The sequence below is a fragment of the Chiloscyllium punctatum genome, chromosome 6 (genome assembly GCF_047496795.1).
Source record: "Chiloscyllium punctatum isolate Juve2018m chromosome 6, sChiPun1.3, whole genome shotgun sequence".
NCBI lineage: Eukaryota > Metazoa > Chordata > Chondrichthyes > Orectolobiformes > Hemiscylliidae > Chiloscyllium > Chiloscyllium punctatum.
In genome coordinates, this window is record NC_092744.1 from 67,553,371 (window position 1) to 67,566,705 (window position 13,335).

The following is a 13,335-nucleotide window of genomic DNA, read 5'->3' on the forward strand; positions in this document are numbered from 1 at the left end:
GACCTTAGTGTCATCCACAAATTTACTGACCCATCCTTCTACGCACTCATCTAGCAGTGGCCCCAAAACAGATCCTTGCGGCACACCACTAGTAACTGAATTCCAGGATGAACGTTACCCATCAACCACCACCCTCTGTCTTCTTTCAGCTACTCAATTTCTGATCCAAACCGCTAAATCACCCTCAATCCCATGCCTTTGTACTTTGTGCAATAGCCTATCATGGGGAACTCTTTCAAACGCCTTACTGAAATCCATATACTACTCCTCGGATGCTGCCTGAACTGCTGTGCTTTTCTAGCACCACTCTAATCTAGACTCTGAAATTCATATACACCAAATCAACCACTTTATCCTCATCCATCCATTTGGTCACCATCTTAAAGAACTGAATAAGGTTTGTAAGGCATGTTCTTCCCTTCACAAAACCATGTTGACTATCCCTAATCAACTTATTCCTCTCGAGATGATTATAAATCCTATCTCTTATAATATTTTCCAACCAAATACCCACAACTGAAATAAGGCTGACTGCTCTACAATTACCAGATTTGTCTCTACTCCCCTTATTGAACAAGGGAACAACATTTGCTATCCTCCAGTCCTCCAGCACTATTCCTGTAGACAATGACAACATTAAGATCAAAGGCATAGGCTCTTCAAACTCCTCCTTGGCTTCCCACAAAAATCCTAGGATGAATCCCATCTGGCCCAGCGGACTTACCTATTTTCACACTTTCCAAAATTGCTAACACTTCCTCTTTGTGAACCTTAATCCCATCAAGTCTAGTAGCCTGTATTTCAATATTCTCCTCGACAACATTGTCTTTTTCCAGTGTGAATACTGACAAAAAAAATCCACTTAGTGTCTCCCCTCTCTCTTTTGACTCATGCACAATTTCCCACTACTAACCTTGATTGGCCCTAATCTTACTCCAGTCATTCATTTATTCTTGATGTACTTAGAGAAAGCCTTAGGGTTTTCCTTGATCCTATCTATTAACAACTTCTCATGACCCCTCCTGGCTCTTCTTAGCTCTTTCTTTAGATCTTTCCTGGCTATGTTGTAAGGTCATCTGCTGCAAGCTCCATAGTGTGCCTAACTTCAGGGCACAACCCATGCCACTCACTGGAAAGTGAGCAGCTGAGCAGGAGAAGGCAGAAGTAGAGTGGAGGGAACCTAGACTGTCACTTAGTGGCTAAACTGACCCTGAATCAATGCAAAAGCCATGAATTCAATCTAACTCCCCCATTCACCAACATTCACATTACCTTCCCTGACATTGGCCAAAACAGTTTGACCACAATTCTCAATTAAAAGCCACCACAAAATAAACATGTCACATCAAGCCCACTGATGAAATCATTCCATACTGCATACAAGTAACAACTAATCCCTTTTTTGGAACTGTCTTAGCCCTCACGTGCCTCTGTCTTCCCAGTTGCAATGGGGCAGTGCTATTCCAATTGGTATAGTATGGATAATGGAGAGGTCCTCACAGTTGAGGAGACTGCAGATGGCTTTGCAGAATGACTTTGCCCACATGGCACCGTCTTGGTATGGTGGGCAGCAGCCTGACTGACAGCAAAGGCACTGGCAAAGTGGCACTGGTGGGATGATACCCACGTTGTCATCTTGATGGAGCAACCTGCTGCACTCCAGATTGGTATACTGCTGCTGACAATGTGCCAGTCACTTGGCGTTTACAGCTGTGATAGGAGCAGTCTGAACTTGTGTGATGTCAAGCTGACATTGCAAGGCTTTAATCTAAGCTTCCATTGCAAAGCACAGATGCTTGGGTGATTTTATAGTTGTGCTGAAATGGAAACTGAAACATTGATCACCAGACTCTACATCATGGTGGCTCTGCAAATGCACTAAACTGGCCTCCACTCCTGGCTTTTGGGGTGGAGCTCCAGGCTCTGCAGAAAGCACTGTGCCAAGCTGGTGCTGATTTCTTCTTGGTGCTTGCTATTGCATTTCTGGCAATCTTACTGATACTTCAAACATTTCTGTGCACTCACCCAACATTCTTCCTCTGTAAGGAACACCTGAGACCTCTGCAGCAAAACTCACGGGTGACTTCCAGCTCCATTGCACTGCGAATGGGACATTTTCAACATCTGTTTTGGCAGCAATCCACCCATAATTAATCCATCATTTCATACATATTCTAAACTAACCTCTAAATGGTGTGACAGCAATTTCTAATTTTTGTTCTTCATCACTGCCTTTCTGTTCACCCACATCTAACCCCGCCATTACTGCCTGACTATATAACAGTTGTCGGGAATCTGAAAGCAGAAAGGGTTTTGCTGAGAGGTGAATGCAAGGGGGTATGAACACATTCACTGTTGCACATTGTAAATCAGAACAAGACTGTGGAATAAGGGGGAGGTGGGATGTGAAAAAGAAAATTCTGTCTCAGGAAGTAAACCCACTTTTGATGGTGTCAGCCCTCCTGCAGGTCATGACCTCAGTTATGACCACTTCACTGATGATGACCATAATCTCCTCCATTGGAGGGGAAAACCATGCAGCCTCCTGCCAGTTAGCTGCTGCTGCTACCTCTAATTATACTTGTCCTGTAAGACAGAGGAAAGGATGTCAGGGAGTGCTCCAAACATTATGACATGGTCACTGTGTGAAGCTGTGAAATGTGAAGAGTGCACGTGTTAGATATCAATTTTGATTGTCAGAGTTTATTTGCAGAGAGACAGTGAGATCTGCAGATGCTGGAGATCAGAGTTGAGAGTGTGTGCTGGAAAAGCACAGCAGGTCAGGCAGAATCAGAGGAGCAGGATAATCGATGTTTCTGGCTGGAGCCCTTCATCAGGAATAAGGCCAAGATGAGTAATGGGGCTAATGGAACAATGTGAGAAACAACCAGGGCAGTTAGTGGGATATGACAGTTGAAGATGTACACACTCACCTTGACAGCCTTTTTTGACACTGTAGCCAGATTTTTCAGCCCAGACTTCTGACATTGACCATTATTCCTACCTACTCACATTGCCTTTAAACATTTGCCAGGATGTCCTGCTGGTTCCTTTAGATGGATGACATTCCTCCTCCTGTCTTCCTTGAAGAATCCATTTCTAAAGTGCAGTGTTGAATAATCTGGACCACAATGAGCCATTGCTAAGTGTTAATTCTGTAAAAGTCTTTTTCCAGCACCTCCCCTGGCCAGGAATGCATCTTAAACTGAGCTTAATACCTTTAGGTCATCTTAGCTACAATGTAATTTTACACCTCCTACCCAGGAGAGCAGTCATACAACAACATGAGTACTGGCTTCAAGCTGCAATCGTTTATGTTAAGTTTGTATGCTGTCTGCAGCAAATCCATCTGACTTGGGATAAACTCAGTTTGTCCAGTCCTGTTTACATACCCTGCAGAACGTTACCCTAAAAGCAGTTGAGAACATGGGCCAGAGAGTAATTTACAAGTGTTCTGGGTAAGAGTGTTGCAAGCTGTAGAGCAGGAAAAGTAGCAAGTTGGTGACACACAAGAGTTCTCTATCAAAGAGAATGCATGGGGTAGTTTTACATAAGCAGAGGCAGTTCTTTGTTAACATTTTTTTTTAAAGTTCCTGTAGCTTCAGAAGGAAAACTGCTGCTCACCCAACTCCGAAGGGTCTGCTGTTTGCCTATCACTAGCATCCACCAGTTAAGACTTAAGACTTCAAAGAAAGATAAACAATTTCAATACATTAAAACAATCTGATTTTGGTTGCGGATGATTTGGTTGTAACTGCTTTCAGTTCCAAAATGCAGTAAGAAATAAATGGATACATTAGGGAGGGTTGGCATAAGAGGCGAAATGTTAGAACTGATAAAATGAAAATAAAGTTGCATTGCAAAGTGGTGCTGACGTGTAATGATAAACTATAATGTTGGGAAACGCACATATCGTTTTCTGAAAACAGGAAATGCTGGAAGGACTCTGAAGGTCTGTGCAAAGAGAAATAGGTGTGGGCATTTCATTAGAACTCAACTTATATTTATTTCCTGCCATTCATGATAATAGGACATGCCAAACCTCCTTACAGTCTAGTGAGGTACTACTGAAGTGACAGGCAATTTGTGCACTGCAGGCTCCCAAAGTAATGGTGATGCTAGCGACAGCCAAACAGCAGACCCTCCGAGTTGAGTGAGCAGTTGTTTCCCTTCTGAAACTACAGGGACATTTTTAAAGAAATTGTTAACAACCACCTCACCCACCACTGCAGGACACTGAGCTGCTCATGGGCAACAGTTGGCCAGCCCATCTTTAACTAAAGCTACGGGTGTCTCAGTCTCCGGATTGTTGAATATATGACCCAAAATGCACAAGCTGATGTTCAGACAAGCTGATGTACATGGGAGTCGCCTGGGAACTTTGATCTAGCAATGGGTAATTCCTCTGTTCCCCCCCTCCGGGGCCCTCCATGAAAGAGACTTTGAACAGCTCTGACATTCTTACCTAGCAAATGTTTGCTGGAACCATCCTGGAACACACTTCCCAATCCTTACTCAAATCACTCACTGTGACTTTCTGCCTCCCTCCGTAACTCCCCGACTTCTCTCCTGACCACCTGCAAGGACACCGTGGTCTTTGATTCTAGAAATGCTGACTTGGAGAATCAGCCAGAAATGTGCAGTGGTTTCAGGGCACAGAACATTTTCAACGGAGATCTAAGGGCAAAATTCAGCCAGGCATGGAAAGAGGAATGGGCACACTATAATTACACCGTGCCAGCTGGATCTGATATAGACAGTACACAAATGCAGCCTTCAAGTTTAAACATCTGCAGCTTGCAGCCAGTACTCATGTTGTTGGCTGCCTGCAGTCCTGAGTAGGAGTGGGAATCTAGTGTTAATTGTTGATTCACAGACGATCCAGGCCAACATCTTGATGGAGTTCACCAATATGCGTGACACCCCAACTTCATGTACTTAAGAACCGAACATCTGTACTTGACAATCTCCTAAAAGTATAACAGCCAAACCAACACTGGCACAGTTTGAGTAAACATCATTTCACTGTATATCTGGTAATCTTCTCCACTTCAGGCATAAAACAGGGTAAACAAATACTTTGACTGCTACAAGCCCTGCATGACATATATAAGAATTAATGAATTTTTTGTGTTGTGATAGATGCAAATGACAATTATTAGGATCTGAAGACCCTGCCTGCTTCAAGAAGACCACCATCATGCCGGTGCCAAAGAAAAACCATGCACCGTGCCTCAATGACTACAGCCTGGTGACTCTGACCTCCATAATTACAAAGTGCTTCAAGAAGTTAGTCATGGCTCATATCTCCAACCTTCCAAATTGCTGTGGTTCTTTGCAATTCGCTTACTGGCGCAACAGGTCCACAGCAGACACCATCTCCCTGGCCCTACACTCATCCTTGAACATCTGAATAATGAGAATACCTACATCAGGCTCCTACTTACTGACTACAATTGATTATCATAATTCCAAATAAACTCATCTCTAAATTCTGAGACCCAGATCTCGGCTCCCCCTCACTCAATCCTCGACTTCCTGACACATAGAACGCAATCAGTAAGAACAGGCAACAGCACCACCTCCACCATAATCCGCAAGACTGGTGCCCCACGAGGCTGTGTATTCAACCCCCTACTGTACTCCGTACATGTTCAACGCGGTGGGGCTAAATTCAGCCTAACCCCATTTACAAGTTGCTGACGACACCACCATTGAAGGCTGGATCTCAAACAATGGCGATACAGAATACAGGAAGTGTTTGGTGCAAAGACAACAATCTCTCCATCAATATCAGCAAAACAAAGGAGCTGGTCATTGACTTCAGAAAGTGGAATGAAGGGTACACCCCCGTTTGCAGCAATGCTGCTGGGATGGAGATGGTCGAGAGCATCAAGTTCCTAGGCGTGATGATCACCAACAATCTGTCCTGGTCTATCTATGTTGACGTGATGATCAAGAAAGAACAACATCTTTACTTCCTCAGAAATCTAAAGAAATTCAGCATGTCCACAAAGACTCTTAACAATTTTTATAGATACACTATAGAAAGCATCCTATCCAGATGCATCACAGCGTGGTTTGGCAACTTCTCTTCCCAAGACTGCCAGCAACTACAGAGAGTCGTGACCACAGCCCGTTCACCTTGAAAACCAGCCTTCCATCCATTGACTTCATCTATATATCCCGCTGCCTCCGAAAAGCAACCAACCCAATCAAAGACCCTTCTTACCCTGATTATGCTCTCTTCCACCCTCTTCAGTCGGCAGAAGATATAAAAGTTTGAATGCACATTTGAACAGATTCAAGAACAGCATCTGCCCCGCTGTTAACAGACTTCTGAATGGATCTCTCAAATGCTAAGTCTGATCTCTCTCTCTCTACACCTTCTCTGCGATAGTAACTCTGTATTCTGCACTCTGTTCTACTAACCTAATGCCCTTTGTATGATAATATCTGCCTGTATCGCACACAACTACATCGCAGTACATGTGACAATAATAAATCAATCAATGAAACTGCATGAATCATATTTTGCTATATGGTTAAGCACAATCAAGACTGTTCTCTCATTCAGTAAAAGTGGGTAGTTAAGAGTAATCATGAATCTTGTATTTGATAGTGGCGAGGCCTGAAAATCAAACAATCACAATTCTCAGCAGTAAGTTGTTACAATACACAACAGTGACACTCAAGATCAATCCCATCTCCCCCATCTCACAGGACCTTCTGCCCTCATGACACTGGAGGAGAGAAATGGGAGAACAGGAATTAAATATTGAAACTCAGGGAAGGGAAAAGCATCCCTAATTCGTTGTGTATATATGTGCTGGTCCTTTTACAGCGCTGTGCACCTGCTCTTTTTGGAGGGCCAGGTTAATTCATCCCAGTTTTTAAATCAGACTCCCACATTGGATTTAGGAGTTTGATTGAAAATTAACACTTTCAGCTGGCTTTCCAAGGTCTCTCAAAACCTAATAAATTCAATGCAATCAACATCTGTCAGCCACTTAGAGCATCCTTGTGGGTCAGGAAGGGTAAGAGTCTGCCACCATCCGCACCCCTTCTCAGCCTCTCAATGAAGCCTTCAGCCTACCTTCTATCAGTTATTTGCTCTTCAATTTGTGACACTTCAAGGCCGCAACTCCAACTCCCACTCATATCCTCCACACTGGCCTCTTTTTGCAAGGCTCCTGCTGGGCTCTGACATTGTCACTCACCAAATGGTGATCTCTCTGGATTGCCATGGCCCTTAGCTATGGTCTCCTGCCACTGGCACTCTCACCTGATCGCTAAATTGCATGGAAGAAATAAATGTTAAAGAGGTTTCCATTAATATAAACTGGGCCTCCAAACCCCTTGCAGCTTGCTGGTATTAAAAGGAATGTGTACACTACACTCTGTCTGGCTCCCTGTCAGTCTCAGGGCTTATAAAATAATAAGACCATAAGACATAGGAGCAGAAATTAGGCCATTCAGCCCATCAAGTCTGCTCCGCCATTCAATCGTGGCTGATACCTTTCTCAACCCTATACTTCCACTTTCTTCCCATAACCATTGATACCCTTCACAATCAAAAACCCATCTGTCCCCGTCTTAAATACAGAGGAACCTTAATTATCCGGCATTTGATTATCTGAATTTTAGATTATCTGGCAAAATCGCAAGGTCCCGATGCTTGGCTAAACTACATTATCTGGCATTCAATTATCCAGAATTCGATTAACTGAATGAAATATTCTGGATTAGTGGTGCTGGAAGAGCACAGCAGTTCAGGCAGCATCCAAAGAGCAGAGAAATCAACGTTTCGGGCAAAAGCCCTTCATCAGGAATAAATCAATTTTGCTGCTCCTTGGATGCTGCCTCGATTTTGCTGCTCCTTGGATGCTGCCTGAACTGCTGTGCTCTTCCAGCACCACTAATCCAGAATCTGGTTTCAGCATCTGCAGTCATTGTTTTTACCACCCTGAATGAAATATTCCCTGCTCGTGTCCTTCGGATAATCGAGGCTCCTCTGTATACTCAATGATCTGGCCTTCACAGTGGAATTCCACAGATTCCCCAATGCATTCAAAAAGGTCTTCCCTCTACTCTAAGGCTATGCCTTCAGGTCCTAGTCTCTACTACCAATGGAAACATCTTCCCACCATCTACTCTCTCTAGGTCATTCAGTATTCTGTAAGTTTCTTTCATCTTTCTATGTTATGAGTTCAATCAAGGGTAGTGTTGCCAGTATTCTGTCTTTATTTGGATTCAATGTAAAATGGACGCCTGCATTAGTGATCCCAATGGTAGAGGTTACGTGACTGCAGCAAGCCTGGAGGCGTGTCAGTACAGTCATGCATTTCTATCCCAAAACATTACCGGGCAGATACCCATAAAATATGTCACTGAAAAGGATGCCACCACTTTGAAGAGAACAACTGATGGACATATGCTGGAGGCTAAGATGTGAATGACATGGATCTGCAGTCAGTCATCTGGATAGCTGTAAAGACAAAGTTAATCTGAATGATCAAGTATACTGGGAGGTTAGCGCAAATGATATAGAGATTAAAAAGATAAAGCTGCGTTGTCATGCTTCAAATTCTCAGCTTCTATTTTTGCTGTAACAGCATGCCAAAGATTATAAGATTGTCTAATTGATGCATGATGATTTGATAGGGTAGACAGTGACAAATGATGTAAAAACAATAACTGCAGATGCTGGAAACCAAATTCTGGATTAGTGGTGCTGGAAGAGCACAGCAGTTCAGGAAGCATCCAACGAGCAGTGAAATTGACGTTTCGGGCAAAAGCCCTTCATCAGGAATTCAGGCAGTGAACCTGAAGCATGGAGAGATAAGCTAGAGGAGGGTGGGGATGGGGAGAGAGTAGCATAGAGTACAATTGGTGAGTGGGGGAGGGGATGAAGGTGATAGGTCAGGGAGGGGAGGGTGGAGTGGGTAGGTGGAAAAGGAGCTAGGCAGGTCGGACAAGTCCAGACAAGTCAAGGGGACAGTGCTGAGCTGGAAGTTTGAAACTAGGATGAGGTGGGGGAAGGGGAAATGAGGAAGCTGTTGAAGTCCATATTGATGCCCTGGGGTTGAAGTGTTCCGAGGCGGAAGATGAGGCATTCTTCCTCCAGGCGTCTGGTGGTGAGGGAGCGGCGGTGAAGGAGGCCCAGGACCTCCATGTCCTCGGCAGAGTGGGAGGGGGAGTTGAAATGTTGGGCCATGGACGGTTTGGTTGATTGGTGCGGGTGTCTTGGAGATGTTCCCTAAAGCGCTCTGCTAGAAGGCGCCCAGTCTCCCCAATGTAGAGGAGACCACATCGGGAGCAACGGATACAATAAATGATATTAGTGGATGTGCAGGTAAAACTTTGATGGATGTGGAAGGCTCCTTTAGGGCCTTGGATAGAGGTGAGGGAGGAGGTGTGGGCACAGGTTTTACAGTTCCTGCAGTGGCAGGGGAAAGTGCCAGAATGGGAGAGTGGGTCGTAGGGGGTTGTGGACCTGACCAGGTAGTCACGGAGAGAACGGTCTCTGTGGAAGGCGGAAAGGGGTGGGGAGGGAAATATATCCCTGGTGGTGGGGTCTTTGATGACCTCTGTTGGGGGAATGAAGGGGGCAGGGAATCCAGAGCAAATTGGCATAACCTCAAAATCAGAGCTTGAACATTCACAGGTCGGTGAAAACCTGGAAAATCCTCAAAAAGCTGCTGTCTTGACAGTTTTAAAGTTGAGATCAATAACTATTTGGTAGATGAGGTATCAAGGTTAATAAATGAAGTTTAAGGTGTAGAACAAATGACTTATTGAAATCAGGAACAGGGTCAACTGATTAAATGGCTCACATGTAGCTGTGTTCTTAATCTGTCTATGAAAATCTGGAAGAAACTCCATCAATTATCAGACTTACAATGATCACCTCAACTGTTTGTGGACTGATGCCCTTTCACAGTAGTGAATTAAAGTTACACATTTGTGTACTGCACATATCACAAACTAGTGCAACCATGAGCTCCATTATGCTAGTTGGTATAAATAGGTGGAGCATGTTAAACTTTAGATACATAGCCTGCCAAAACAAAATGATTCCAACCAGTTGCATTTATTCTGTGGAGTTTAGTTACTATAACATTTAGCTTGCACGCATAAGCAAACTGATATAACCTTACTTAATGTTCAACACCAGAATCAACCATGACTATTTGGACAGTTTAAAAAGACTTCCTGTTCTTGTTATTGGCAATTTGCACATAGAAACCTTTTCTTTCAGGTTGTTACAAATTATGATGAAAGTGAACTCAAATAATACCCACTTAATCTTGCTCAAATTTAATTGAACATATAAGGCATCTGGATGGGTATATGAATAGAAGGGTTTAGAGGGATATGGGCCAAGTGCTGGCAAAAGGGACAAGGTTAGGTTGGGATATCTGGTCGGCATGGATGGGTTGGACCAAAGGGTCTCTTTCCATGCTGTGCATTTCTATGACTCTATGTGTTTGAATCACAAACACATCAGCCCCAGTTAAGTTTCATTTTTGATGTTTTTAATTCTTCCTCCTGTGTGGAAGAAGAGTGCTCCTCTCAATCTAGATAAAGCCCTCATTGTAAAATGTACCCTTCTGAACCTTGAGCTTTAGAATTGGTGTTATAAGTAAAGATGTAAAGTAAAAAAAAACAAGCTACTTTGCTAAAAAATCCCTCAGCCCAGAACAGGTTGAGGGTAAGGGTTTCAGGAATGGGGTGGTGGGGTGGGGGAGGAGGGAGTGGGGGGGTGCAGAGAAGGGTCCAGAAACAGAAGATGCCGCACAGTCAGTGATTTCTGTCTCTGACCTTAAGCTTCATCCATCTCCTGTAAACAATTTATTTTTCTTAAAAATCAAATAACACATCATATTTTAAATTTAAAATTTATAGTGCTTTAAATTATTGTATTGCAGTCAAAGTAAATAACTTCCACTAAGTGTATGCTGAAAACTTTCAGTTCTGGTCAAGTGAGATAAATGGCTCTCAGATTAATGAAATATGGCTGCACCATTAGATTAGAGGGATGAAATGATCTGATAACTCCTCTGTCATACATGAAGAAAACTTTAAATTTGAATCTTCTGACGTCTGTCTTTGAAATTTACATAGTGAAAAAATCCAGAAGAGATTAATTTTTCCAGAGATATAAGAAGATCACAATGTATAAATATGAGGATGTTCGGAATTCTTCAGTGGAATTGTGCCTCTTTATTTCATTTTCTGAAGCCTGTTTTAATTTCACGTGAAGCCATAGAGTCACACAACACGGAAACAGATTCTTCGGTCCAACTCATCCATGCTGACCAAGTTTACCAAACTAAACTAGACCCATTTGCCCATATCCTTCTAAACCTTTCCTATTCATGTACTTATCCAAATGTCTTTTAAATATTGTACCTGGATCTGTATCTACCACTCCCTCTAGTAGTTCATACCGCACGTAAATCACTCTCTATGTTATAAAATTGCCTCCCAGGTCACTTTTAAATCTTCCACCTCTCACCTTAAAAATATGCCTCCTAGTTTTGACTCACAGAAAAGACCTTTGCTTTTCACCTTATCCATGCCCCCATGATTTTATAAACATTTATAAGGTCATCCCTCAACCTACTATGTTCCAGTGAAAAAAGTCCCAACACATCCAGCATCTCCCTATAGAACATAGAACAGTACAGCACAGTACAGATCCTTCTGCCCTCGATCTTCTGCCCACCTTTTATTCTACTCTAAGATCAAACGAATCAACATACCCTTCAATTACTATCTTCCTTTGCCTATCCAAGGGTTGTTTAAATGTCCCTCATGTATCTGACTGTCTTACCATTGCTGACAGTGCATTCCACGTGTCCACCACTCTCTGTGTAAAGAACCGACCTCTGACATTTCCCTTAAACCTCCCTCCAATTACCTTAAAATTATATCCTCTTGTGATAGCCATTTCTGCCATGGGAAAAAGTCTATGGCTATCCACTCTATCTATGCCTCCCATCATGGTGGCTTAGTGATTATCACTACTGCCTCACAGCGCCAGGGTCCCGGATTCAATTCTCACCTCGGGCAACTGTCTGTGTAGAGTTTGCATGTTCTCCCCGTGTCTGTGTGGTTTTCCTCTGGGTACTCCAGTTTCCTCCCATAGTTTAAAGGTGTGCAGGGTAGGTAAATTGGCCATGCTAAATTGCCCGTAGTGTTAGGTTCATCATTCAGAGGAATGGGTCTGGGTGGGTTGCTCTTTGGAGGGTCGGTGTGGACTTGTTGGGCCAAAGGGCCTGTTTCCACACTGTAGGGAATCTAACCTAAAAAAAGATCATCTTGTACAGCTCTATCAAGTCACCTTTCATCCTTCTTTGTTCCAGTCAGGAAAGCCCTAGCTCCCTCAACCTTATTTCAGAAGACATGCCCTCCAGTCCAGGCAGCATCCTGGTAAATCTCCTCTGCACCCTCTCTAAAGCTTCCACATCCTTCCTATAATGAGGTGACCAGAACCAAACATAATATCCTAAGTGTGGTGTAAGCAGGGCTCTATAGAGCTGCAGCACAGTCTCATGGCTCTTAAACTCAATCCCCCTGCTAATGAAAGCCAACACACCATATGCCTTCTTGACAACCCTATCAACTTGGTGGCAACTTTGAGGGATCTATGAACATGGACTCCAAGATCCCTCTGTTCCTCCACACTGCCAAGAATCCTGCCTTTAACCCTGTATTCTGCATTCAAATTCAACCTACCAAAATGAATCACTTCACACTTTTCTAGGTTGAACTCCATCTGCCACTTGTTAGCACAGTTCTGCATCCTGTCAATGTCCCGTTGCAACCTACAACAGCTCTTCACTCTATTCACCACTCCACCAACATTCTTGTCATTGGCAAACTTACTTACTCCACTTCCGCATCCAAGTCATTTATAAAAATTCACAAAGAGCAGAGGTCCCCAGAACAGATCCCTGCCCAATGCCACTGGTCATAAAGCTCCAGGCTGAATACTTTCCATTTACCACCACCCTCTGTCTTCTATGGACCAGCCAATTCTATATCCAGACAGCCAAATTTCTCTGTATCCCATACCTCCTTGCCTTCTGAATGAACGTACCATGGGGAACCTTATCAAACGCCTTGCTAAAATCAATGTACACCTCATCCACTGCTCTACCTTCATCAATGTGTTTTGTCACATCCTCAAAGACTTCAACAAAGTTTGTGAGGCATGACCTGCCCCTCACAAAGCCATGCTGACTATCTCTAATCAAGCTATGGTTTTTCAAGTTATCATAAACCCTGTCTCTCAAAATCCTCTCCAATAATTTGCCCACCACAGAC